Genomic DNA, 12665 nt, shown 5'->3' with positions numbered 1-12665 from the left:
ACAGCATTAGTAGAAGGTGATGCAGAGATGTTACAGGGCATGAGAGCTTTGAAAAGACTGTATGGGGTTTGGGAATTGGAATAATTAGTAATACATTAACAGCCTTCAGAGAAGCCAGAAGAGATTAAGCCATCTTAGTCTGAGGACGGACAATGACAAGCTGTGCTTTCCAGAATAGGTAGTTACTTCCTAAAAATGTATTTCAAAATTTGGCTGGGTTTATTTGCAGGGAAACTTATGTTTAGCTCAATTAAACAACGATGTTTCACACGTACGGGGTTTCAAAGAATTTTTGGCGCTCTGGAAACTGAGAAGGGTCCTGACATTATCCTTCTCATCAGTTATTTAGCAACAATCTCAGCTGTTCTGGGATGCTGATTTCCAGAGCTTCCTGGCACATAATAATAGTAACCTTTCGCCCACACTATGTAATATATTAAGGAAAGCCAAATCGTGGGTCTGTGGTTGTTTGGGAGTAGGATGCGCCAGCCTATCAGCACTGTTTACTAATTGGATTTAGGATTTGTACTTGGTTTGGCGGAGCCAGGTAAGTTTGACAATTAAGTCTGATCACATAAATGTAATATGTCTAATATGACCAGCTCACTACAAGAGACCTGGACCAGGAGCAGCCTTTGGGCTTTCTGTTAATAGGTGCTTTGCACACACAGTAGTGGTGGTTTGAGACCTGGAGACAAAGCATGTCTTATCCAACCTAGCAGTGAGTAGACAAAGAAACCTGGACATGAAATCTTCAGGCACTTTAAATGCATATCCTTTTCCTGATATTGTTGTCCTGTATCCTTTGCTTGTAATAAAACTGTTCCATGAGTGTAAATGATTTGAGTCCTGTGAGTCTTTTCAGCAATCGGTATCAGAACTCCTCAGGTAATTAATGAACAGAGCAGGGGGGATAGGAAGGCACAAAGAAGATCTCTGAAGGGCAAACATTTATTTTTTCAGCTTTTATTGAATGTTTATAATTGTAAAAATCTCACTTGGCAATTGACAGACAAAAACGACTCAGGACTCTGTGATCCTGAAATCTAGGGAAGTCGTTTTTTTCTTCTCTTCTCCTGGCTTTTCAAGAGCTTCCCCCCCTCCCCCGGGGGATGGAAGTGTAGAGACAGAAGCCTCAGATGAACTCCTGGTTCGTGGACACACTGCTCATCATCTTTGTCTTCTTGTGCTTCCTATTCTCACCAAGGGAGTAACTGGGGTCCTGGTTTACAGGACAGACAAGTACAGGAGACTGAAGACAGAAGTGGAAAAACAGGGTAAAAAACTGGAAAGAAGAAAGAAACAGTAAGAGTCAGCTGGTAGAAAGAAAGAAACAAAAAAAGAAACAAAGAAAGGAAGGAAGGAAGGAAGGAAGAAAGGGAGAAAGAAAGAAAGGAAGGAAGGAAGAGAAAATGGGCAAGAAGAGAAACTGAAGAATAACAACGGAGATGGTCTGAATGAAATCCATGTTTGCAACTGGCGTTTGTTTTACTGCCCAAATGGGAATGTTCAGTTCCATATTTGATGGTAGAATGGTGACAAAGGTCCCCTTTCATCCTCCTTTCCCACATCCAAGGACTATCTCACGGAAGTCTGCTGGAGGATGACAACACAGACTGTTCCTTCATCTTCCTGTGTATTCTCTCTACCATGTTATTGGACGGAACATCCAGAAGATTCTCAGCCTTGCCCCTTCACAAGCTGCCACCAAGCAGGCAGGTGGATTTCTTGGCCCTCCACCTCCTTCTGGTAAATTCTTTTGAAATCAAGAAGAACCCTATAATTCCTGTCATCAGACTGGCAACTACTTTGTAGCAAGAGCCATAGGCAGCCTTAACATTTGGGCCACTTTCTAGTTTTGAGTTATTTCTAGACTTTTTGGTATGATTCCAATGAGAATGGCACCTAAGAAATATGATAGTGCTTTTACTCATAGATTATTTTTTTTTAAACAAGTGTGTTAACTAGATAAACTCGGGTGATGTTTATGTAATGAGAAACAAAATCTTGTTTTGCTTATATGAATATTTCCTGTGGGACCGACTCTCAAGTATGTGCTGTGTGCTATGTATCATGGAAGTTGGCTCTCCATGAGCATTTAGAGATCTGGAAGAAAAATTGAGTTTCTGTAACTCTTAATTGGAACTGTTTATTGTATTTTTTTCAAGGCAAATGTATGACCTGAGATCAATAAAGAGGCCAAAATTTTAGCTATTTCATCTACAAGAAGACATCTGTTTTGTTTTGATTTATTTCTAGGTACACATTTTTAGTAATCTGAGCATAAGGGTGAACACTGGCCACAAAGGGGCAATGTTTTAAATCTTTTATCTTACCATACTTGCCTCATATGCTCAGTATATAGAATTGTCCTATTAAAAGAATAGGAAAGTAGGAGAAGAAAGGAAAGTAATGACTCATGGGAGTATAAAAATGAGGGTCCTAAGCAGTTCCCTTCATACCCAAGTACAGTCTATTGGATCTTGGGGAGGCATTCTTAGTCCTCCCTGGAGGCAAGGTCATAGTTATATGTGGTTAATCTTGTGGAGCTTCCTTTTAGTCACAATGGCCTTCAGTTCCTGCCATGCTCCTTTGTAAAGGATAAGAGGATGCTTATACCGTGATCTTCCCCTCCTAATCCATGGAATTGGAAATCCTGTATGGAGTCATAATGCTAGTAATAAATATACACATTTATCAGTTAAAAAAAAAAGACTCAGACATGAAATTATCCTTCAAGAATTCAGATGCTCGTTAATAACTCATTACTAACTACTCAGAAAGAGTAAAATGTAACCAAGCTAATAGAGGGGAAAAGGCAAAATAATAAAAGTGATTCAATACAAAAGAAGTCAAGAAAGGAAAGAAAAAGGAGTACAGGATAAGTGAAATAAATAGAAAAGAAGTAGTGAGATAGAATAATAAAACTCAAAATATACCCATAATTAGATTAAATGTAAATGGTCTAAATGCTTTAATTTTTTTCAAAAATATGTTTTGGGGATGGATTTAAAGATAGCAACTATATACTACTTACAACTAACACATGTAAAATATAAGGTTACGTATATCCTCTCCCCAGTGATCCCACCTCCCAGTATTCATGGCCTTTTCTAGTCTCCCCTCCTTGAATCTGGGATGAATTTGTGGCTTGCTTTGAGCAATAAAATGTAATATAAGTGATGCTTTGTGACTTCCAAGGGTAGGTCAAAATAAGCCTTGTATCATGTACCTAATTTCTTAGAAAATATGCTCTGGGGAAAGATAGTCACCATGTAAGAAGTATAAATACTCTAAAATTACCATGCTTTCAGAAATATAGATTGAAAGGAACTGTACCCAAGTAATATACCCAATAAGCCTCATCTGTACCTGGACGTAATTCAGATAATGAGATCCTGGACTTCAGGAAGGAACTTAATGCCACAGTGGAATGAGACTTTGGGGGCCTCGATGGATAGATTCATGTGGAAGGGACAGAAACCATTGCAGGCCAGAGAGCAAACTGTGTGTGGTAACCAGCTTTTCAATAATAGCCCTTAGTGAATCACACTTCCCAGTACCTGCACTCTTGTGCAGCCTCATCCTCCTTGATTCTGAGCCAACCTTCTAACTCACTTTGGACTAACAGAATACAGCAGAGTCAGTGCTACATGACTTCCATAGCCAGGTCACAGGAAGCCTGCAGCTTCTGCCTTAGTCTCTTGGAACATGCCCCTGGGAGAAGCCAGCCACCATGCAAGAAATCCAGCTACTCTCAGCTTGACATGCTGTGAGAAAGCCTGAGCTAGCCACATAGAGAGGTCCTATGAAGAAAGAGTGATGACTGATCATCCCTCAGCTACTTCACCCACTTCAGCTGAGAGGTCAAACAAGTGAGGGAAGAAGATATTTTGGACGTCCAGCCAAATCAAGCCCACACATGATTCCAGCATCAGTCACCATATGACTGCAGCTGCATGAGGGGCCCCCCTCCAAATGAGAACTACTGAGCTGAGCCACGAGAGATAATAATACATTGTTGTTTTAAGACCCTAAGGTTTGGGGTTTGTTATACATCAATAAATAACTGAAACAGGACTAAAAGGTTTAAAATAAAGGGATGCAAAATAAATATACTACACAAATACTAGCCAAAAGCGGGTTGTTGTAACTATATTAACATCAGACAAAGTAGACCAAATGTGAAAATATTTACTATACATTAAGAGGAAACTTTCACAATGATAAAAGATTTATTAATTCACTAGGAAGATAAAAATTTTATATGTGTACACCTGATAACACATCCTCGAAGTATATAAAGTTAAAAGTAATAGAACTTTAAGGAGAAACAGACAAATCCACAATCACCCTGGGCAACTTTAACAACCTCTCTCATTAGCTATAGACTAAGCAGAGGAAAACTATCATTAAGGATAGAAGATAACAGGATCATAAACCATGATAGAGTGGGGTTTATCCCAGGAATGCAAGGATTCTCCAATATATGCAAATCAATCAATGTGATAAACCATACTAACAAGTGAAGGAGAAAAACCATATGATCATCTCAATAGATGCAGAAAAAGCTTTCGACAAAATTCAACACCCACTTATGATAAAAAAAAACTCTCCAGAAAGTAGGCATAGAGGGAACCTACCTCAACATAATAAAGGCCATGTATGACAAACCCACAGACAACATTGTTCTCAATGGTGAAAAACTGAAACCATTTCCTCTACGATCAGGAACAAGACAAGGTTGTCCACTCTCACCACTATTATTCAACATAATTTTGGAAGTTTTAGCCACAGCAATCAGAGAAGAAAAAGAAATAAAAGGAATCCAAATCAGAAAAGAAGAAGTAAAGCTGTCACTGTTTGCAGATGACATGATACTATACATAGAGAATCCTAAAGATGCTATCAGAAAGCTACTAGAGCTAATCAATGAATTTGGTAAAGTAGCAGGATACAAAATTAATGCACAGAAATCTCCTGCATTCCTATACACTAATGATGAAAAATCTGAAAGAGAAATTAAGGAAACGCTCCCATTTACCATTGCAAAAAAAGGAATAAAATACCTAGGAATAAACCTCCTTAGGGAGACAAAAGACCTGTATGCAGAAAACTATAAGACACTGATGAAAGAAATTAAAGATGATACCAACAGAGGGAGAGATATACCATGTTCTTGAATTGGAAGAATCAACACTGTGAAAATGACTATACTACCCAAAGCAATCTACAGATTCAATGCAATCCCTATCAAACTACCTATGGCATTTTTCACAGAACTAGAACAAAAAATTTCACAATTTGTATGGAAACACAAAAGACCCCGAATAGCCAAAGCAATCTTGAGAAACAAAAACGGAGCTGGAGGAATCAGGCTCCTGGACTTCAGACTATACTACAAAGCTACAGTAATCAAGACAGTATGGTACTGGCACAAAAACAGAAATATAGATCAATGGAACAGGATAGAAAGCTCAGAGATAAACCCACGCACATACGGTCACCTTATTTTTGATAAAGGAGGCAAGAATATACAATGGAGAAAAGACAGCTTCTTCAATAAGTGGTGCTGGGAAAACTGGACAGTTACATGTAAAAGAATGGAATTAGAACACTCCCTAACACCACACAAAAATAAACCCAAAATGGATTAAAGACCTAAATGTCAGGCCAGACACTATAAAACTCTTAGAGGAAAACATACGCACATCACTCTATGACTTAAATCACAGCAAGATCCTTTTTGACCCACCTCCTAGAGAAATGGAAACAAAAATAAACAAATGGGACCTAATGAAACTTAAAAGCATTTGCACAGCAAAGGAAACCGTAAACAAGATGAAAAGACAACCCTCAGAATGGGAGAAAATATTTGCAAATGAAGCAACTGACAAAGGATTAATCTCCAAAATATACAAGCAGCTCATGCAGCTCAATATCAGAAAAACAAACAACCCAATCCAAAAATGGGCAGAAGACCTAAATAGACATTTCTCCAAAGAAGACATTCAGATGGCCAAGAAGCCCATGAAAACCTGCTCAACATCACTAATTATTAGAGAAATGCAAATCAAAACTACAATGAGGTATCCACCTCACACCAGTTAGAATGGGCATCATCAGAAAATCTACAAACAACAAATGCTGGAGAGGGTGTAGAGAAAAGGGAACCCTCTTGCACTGTTGGTGGGAATGTAAATTGATACAGCCACTATGGAGAACAATATGGAGGTTCCTTAAAAAACTAAAAATAGAATTACCATATGACCCAGCAATCCCACTACTGGGCATATACCCAGAGAAAACCATAATTCAAAAAGACACATGCACCCCAATGTTCATTGCAGCACTATTTACAATAGCCAGGTCATGGAAGCAACGTAAATGCCCATCGACAGACAAATGGATAAAGAAGATGAGGTACATGTATACAATGGAATATTACTCAGCCATATAAAGGAACGAAATTGGGTCATTTGTAGAGACGTGGATGGATCTAGAGACTGTCATACCGAGTGAAGTAAGTCAGAAAGTGAAAAACAAATATTGTATATTAATGCATATATGTGGAACCTAGGAAATGGTACAGATGAACCGTTTTGCAGAGTAGAAATTGAGACACAGAAGTAGAGAAAAAAACGTATGGACACCAAGGGGGGAAAGTGGCGGGGGGGTGGGGGTGGTGGTGGGATGAATTGGGAGATTGGGATTGACATGTATACACTGATGTGTATAAAATGGATGACTAATAAGAAAAAAAATAAGTAAAAAATAAATATAAAAAAAAATCAAATACTAAATAAAAAAAAAAAAGAAGATAACATAAGAAGACTTTGTGTCTTTGGAGTAGGAAAGATGTCTTTAACAGGACACATATAGTATTATTACTCAAAGAGAAATTTATGAGATTGGATTATATTAAAATTAAGGACTTTTATTCATCTAATAAACCATTAAGAAAGTGAAAAAGAAAGGCACAGAGTGAAAGAAAGTATTACATCATATATAAGTGACAAAGGACTTGTATCTTGAATTTATAAGGACCCTCTACAAATTCAATAACAATAAAAAGACAATCAGGTAGAAGAGAGACTTGAAGAGGTTCTACATAGAAGAAGATATCCAAATATATGAAAATGTGCTCAAACTCATTCATCATCAAGAAAATGTAAATTAAATCCACAATGAAATGCTCTGACACCTCCACCAAAATGGCTAAAATGTAAGTCTGTTAATACCATAATGTTGCCATGGATATGGAGCAACTGGAACTCTCATACACTGCTAATGGGTTCTAAATTGGTACAACTACTTTAAAAAAGAGTTTGACATTGTCCACAAGATTTATAATAAACATAGTCTTTGAACCGGAAATGTCATCCTCAGGTATATTGCCAAGGAGAGAAAAAAAAAATATATATATATATATACCAAAATACATGAGTGAGAATGTTAACAGCCACATTATTCAAATTGGCCAAATACTGTAAATTCATAGACATTCTACAAAAGAACTGGTTTATTATTTTTAAGTGCCAAGGTCAGAAAAATTGAGGAAAAATTGAACAGCTGTCCCAGATTGAAAGACATTAATGCAAAGTGTGATCCTGGGTCAAATGAATGCCCTTATTAATATAGTACAGCCATTAACTTCCTTAACTTTTCCATTGCCATTGTTTTAGTTCAGACCCTCAAAATATTTCACTTGGAGCAGCCTTCTAACTATTCTCTCCACTTCACCTTCATATTTTACTCAGAGTGGGCTTTATAAATGCAAATCTAATGAAAACATTATTATTATTCCCAAACACAAAACTTTTCTCTGTCCCATTACCTATAAGATAAAGTCCGACCCCTCACTTGTTTCACCTAGTCCCCACCCTGCTAGCCAAGATCAGCAAAGCTGCCTACCTGACTCACAGTTAACCAAAGGCAAATGCGAGAGCCCAGATGTAACCAGAACAACTGCCCAGCTGACCACAACCTTCATTGCTGACCCACAAAATTGTGAGCTAAATAAATGCGCGGTTTTTAGCTAAAAAGTTTTGGAGTGGTTGGACTGGAACAATACCTAACTGCTACAATTCCTTTTTAATCACCTGAGAAAGGATCCTGAGTCTCTCTGAAAAGCTACTTTGGTAGTACTACAAAATTCAACCTCATATTTTTTTGCCTTGTAAAACCGCCCAGGAACAGGTGGAGGGGTATGTGAGTTAAGGCATCTGCCGGAGGTTCAAAATTTAGGGGGATGCCTAAGAGCTCAGTAATTGAGATAATATTTTGAGGCAACATCTTTAAATTAAAAATAATGAAAAAAATGCATACTAAACAAAACATCAAAATTTTAAATAAAATCTAGAGCAGACAACAACACAACTGCAATTTCTACTTAACATCTGATTGAAATATAGGAGTAAGAGTAGTCAAGAAATTTTTAAATGGGATTAAGGAGAAAATGGGAAGAACTGATTATTTCTCAGACTATTTAACATGAAACACTTGATTATAAACTGACATTCTCTATAACATTAAACATGTTTCACTGAAAAATATGATTGACGGTAATAATACACAACCCTCCCCTTTGTTCCCCCACCATCTGATTGATGGACTTCACATCATTTGAGGGACAGAAAGGACAGCTATTGAGACTCGCCACAGATGGAGTTTGCAATGCTAGTAAAAACCAACTTAAATTTAGACATTGCTTTCGGCTTCAACACAGACAAGAATACACTAAAGAACCTTTAAAAGAGGCTGATAAGATACGTTCGTCTTTAAGCTTTACAACCAAATGTTTTTAATGGTCCCACTACACTTTTACTAACATTAAAATAAAAACTCGAAGAACTATCCCTGATCATTTTTCCTAAATGGATTTGAAGCAAATGAATGGGGAAAATGTATTTACTTATTACGCAACACATTTGTTCTTAATGCAGCCTCTTACATATTTGGGCAATTAATGGAGTTTAAATTTCTCTCATGATTAGTCTTGGGCCCTGTCTATCCCTTGAAATGGAAAGACTTTGACATCTGTGTTCTTAAGAGGGACCTTAAATAATGAATAAGAATCTCCACACAATTCAGCTGGAGTAAACTATATTGAGATAGTACAAGTAAAGAAGAAATTTTAAATATATTTAATTGGAATGTAGAGAAACATCCAACTTAAATAGCGAAAAAGTGCGCCATAATTACTGCTGCACTGCAGTCATTTCTGCATTTCCCATGTTTCTTAAATAACTATCTTGTCTGATAACACACGATATAAAGAGCAATTATGAAAAACAGACATAAATACTGTGTTTCTTTGGGACTTGAAACAACTATAATAATGTTGGGTGCTCTAGGATATGAACTTATCACTGCTTCTGAGCCATCCTTCACTCATCTGCAAATATGTGTATGCCTCAAATATTACAGATGACTGTGCCACCCATTTGATTAAAATGAGGAATATCTTCCTCTTATTAGTAAAAGGCAAAGGCAAAAGAGAAGTTCTACCACTTGAATACATAAGAGAATAGCCAATCTTTGGCATAAGGAAAACATTTATTGAACTGATACCACACCAAGCGCTGTACATGCTCTAATCATCAAATTTGATCTTCACAATGTTGTGCAAAAGATAATATTAACCCCTTTAACAGATGGGGTTTATGAAGCTGAAGTGAATTGACCAAGATCACAAAGATATGGAAGAATCTGGATTCCAACCCAGTCCTCTGGTTTCAGTCCTGTGATCTTCCTAGAGGACCAAGGAGAATGATTCCCATTCTCCCACAGTAGAGTCCAGCTGAGGTTCTGAGCCCCTTTTGTTTCTTCAGTGTGAGGGATGTGATAGTGACTGAGAGGAATTGAATAGATTAATCTCATTGATGGTCCCAGTTCTTTGCCTCCCCTGTATCAATGCCACTTTGCCAAATGAGTGTACATTTCTCATGGTTTTGCCATGTCACTTGCTTTGGCTAATGGGACGTTAGCAGATCTGACACATGTATAACCGTGAAAAAGGGTTCTGCCCTAATGCTTCTGCTGCTGGCACAAGAACATACCTGGGCTGGCCTGCTGGAGCATGAGAGCCTAGGGGGTCCAGTTGCCTCAGTTAACAGTCAGCTGAGGAACTTCCCTGGTGGCGCAGTGGTTAAGAATCCGCCTGCCAATGCAGGGGACACGGGTTCGATCCCTGGTCTGGGAAGATCCCACATGTGGTGGAGCAACTAAGCCCGTGCACCACAACTACTGAGCCTGCACTCTAGAGCCCGCAAGCCACAACTACTGAGCCCATGTGCCACAACTACCGAAGCCCACGTGCCTAGAGCCCGTGCTCTGCAACAAGAGAAGCCACCGCAATGAGAAGCCCACGCACCGCAACGAAGGGTAGCCCCCACTCGCCGCAACTAGAGAAAGCCCGTGCACAGCAACGAAGACCCAATGCAGCCAAAAATAAATAAATTAATTAATTAATTTAAAGAAAAAGAAAACAGAAACAGGGTTACGTGCTAAAGAGTGACATGGAGAAGGGTTAACAGAGAGCGGCAGGTCAGGTGCACTGTCACTGAGGAAATAGCCGAGAAACAGACCAAATAGAGGACACACACACACACATACACACACACACATACACACACACACACACTTATTTCAAGGAACTGGTTTCTGTGGTTGTGGGTATTGGCAACTCCAAAATCTGTAGGGCAAAGCAGCATGCTGGGTCTATCGGCCAGGAGCTGATGCTGCAGTCTTGAGAAAGAAGTTCTTCTTCCACAGGGAAACCTCAATTTTGCTCCTAAGCCTTTTCAACTGATTGGCTGAGGACCACCCACATTATTCAGGAAAATTTCCTTTTATTAAAGTTAACTGTTGTAAATATTAACTACAGCTACAAAATACCTTCACAGCAACACCTATATTAGTGTTTGCTTGACTAACTGGGCACTCTAGCCTAGCCAAGTTGACCATAAACTAACCATCACACTGAGGAAGCACAAATTACACTGAGATCTGGATGACAAGGCAGAGCCAACCATGTGAAGAACTGGGGAGGGACATTTTAGGCAGGAGGAAGAGCTAGTGTTAAGGTCCCAAGGCTGATATAATCTTACAACACTGTTGTGTACTGAATTTTTATGTGCCCCCCTCAAATTCATAGGTTGACATCTAATCCACAATGTAATGGTATTTAGAGGTAGGGCATTTCAGGGGTGAGTAGATCATGAGGGTGAAGCCTTTATGAATGGAATTAGTGCCCTTAGAAGAGACCAGGCAGCTAGCTCTCTCTCTCTCTGCTATGTGAAGATAAAATGAGAAGACAGCCATTGGTAAACCAGATAGAGGGACTTCACCAAAACCTGACCATACCGCAGCCTGATCTCAGACTTCCAGCCTCCATAACTATGAGGAATAAATACGTGTTTTTTAAGTCACCCAGTCTATGGTCATTCTTACAGCAGCCCAAGCTGATAAGACGCACATCAAGAAGCAAATGGAAGGTCTGTACTAGAGTGCAGTGGCTGAGGAGGTAGAGATAAGTTAAGAGAAGCAGGAAGGCTATATCAGGTAGGGCCTGTAGAACATTACTTGAAAATGCATTTTATTCTAAGTACAATGGGAAGCCATTGGTAAGTTCTAAAAGGAAATTACATCTGTTTGTTTGTTTGTTTTCTTTTTTTTTAATTTTTGGCTGCATTGGGTCTTCATTGCTGTGCGCAGGCTTTCTCTAGTTGCAGCAAGCAGGGGGCCACTCCTCGCTGCAGCGCGTGGGCTTCTCATTGCGGTGGCTTCTCTTGTTGTGGAGCACGGGTTCTAGGCGCGCAGGCTTCAGTAGTTGCAGCACGTGGGTTTCAGGAGTTGCAGCACGTGGGCTCAGTAGTTGTGGCTCACAGGCTCTAGAGCGCAGGCTCAGCAGTTGTGGTGCATGGGCTCAGTTGCTCTACGGCACGTGGGATCCTCCCGGACCAGGGATCAAACCCGTGTTCCCTGCATTGGCAGGCAGATTCTCAACCACTGCGCCACCAGGGAAGTCCCTGGTTTTTGTTTTAAAGATTACTCACATTGCCAATGGAGAACTGATTATAGGCACACAAGAGTAGAACAGCCAAGTGATGATTTAGAAACCTGTTGAAGTTGTTCAAGCAAAAGATAATGCTAAATTGACTGTTCTGATTAGTCGAAGTGGGAAAGAAGTAGATGGATTCAGCTGTGTATTGGTGGTAGAACCCATGAGACTTGCTGGTGGTTAGGACACGGGAGTGGTGTGGTGGTGGGCATCAGCATACATGAGTTTGGAGTTCTGGTTTCCAGTCCAGCATGTAAGGGGCTTGGAAGTCATCATTCCATTCTAACAACAAAAAGCTCAACAAACTGAACGATCAACAGCTCTTCCTAGATCCAGCAGAGAAGTTAGGTCACAGAGCAAACTTCTGCCCCTCAGACTGGAGAGATAGACAAGTGAATATAGGCAATCACAACTTACCAGAGTAGAAACCCATGAGCAGAAACTTCTGTAAGAACCAGTGCTGGGGTAGAAAATCTTAATTGTAATTGATCAATTGAGGAGAGTCAGTGTGGACAAGTCTGAAAGTTAAAAACACCAAGGGAACCAGTCGTGAGGGGCCCCTACACTTTTGAGTTTTACTGCCAGGAATTCTACCAGAGTG

General features: G+C 39.4%; 1 pseudogene; it reads left to right on the top strand.

Moving 5' to 3' along the window:
- The first annotated feature begins 1130 nt into the window (after positions 1 to 1130).
- On the top strand, positions 1131 to 1763 carry LOC133101746 (calcium load-activated calcium channel-like; annotated as a pseudogene).
- Positions 1764 to 12665: the final 10902 nt, after the last annotated feature.

Source organism: Eubalaena glacialis, chromosome 11, assembly GCF_028564815.1.
Source record: "Eubalaena glacialis isolate mEubGla1 chromosome 11, mEubGla1.1.hap2.+ XY, whole genome shotgun sequence".
Classification (NCBI taxonomy): Eukaryota; Metazoa; Chordata; class Mammalia; order Artiodactyla; family Balaenidae; genus Eubalaena; species Eubalaena glacialis.
Note: the sequence above shows the minus strand (reverse complement) of the source record. Positions and strands in the feature narration are given on the sequence as shown.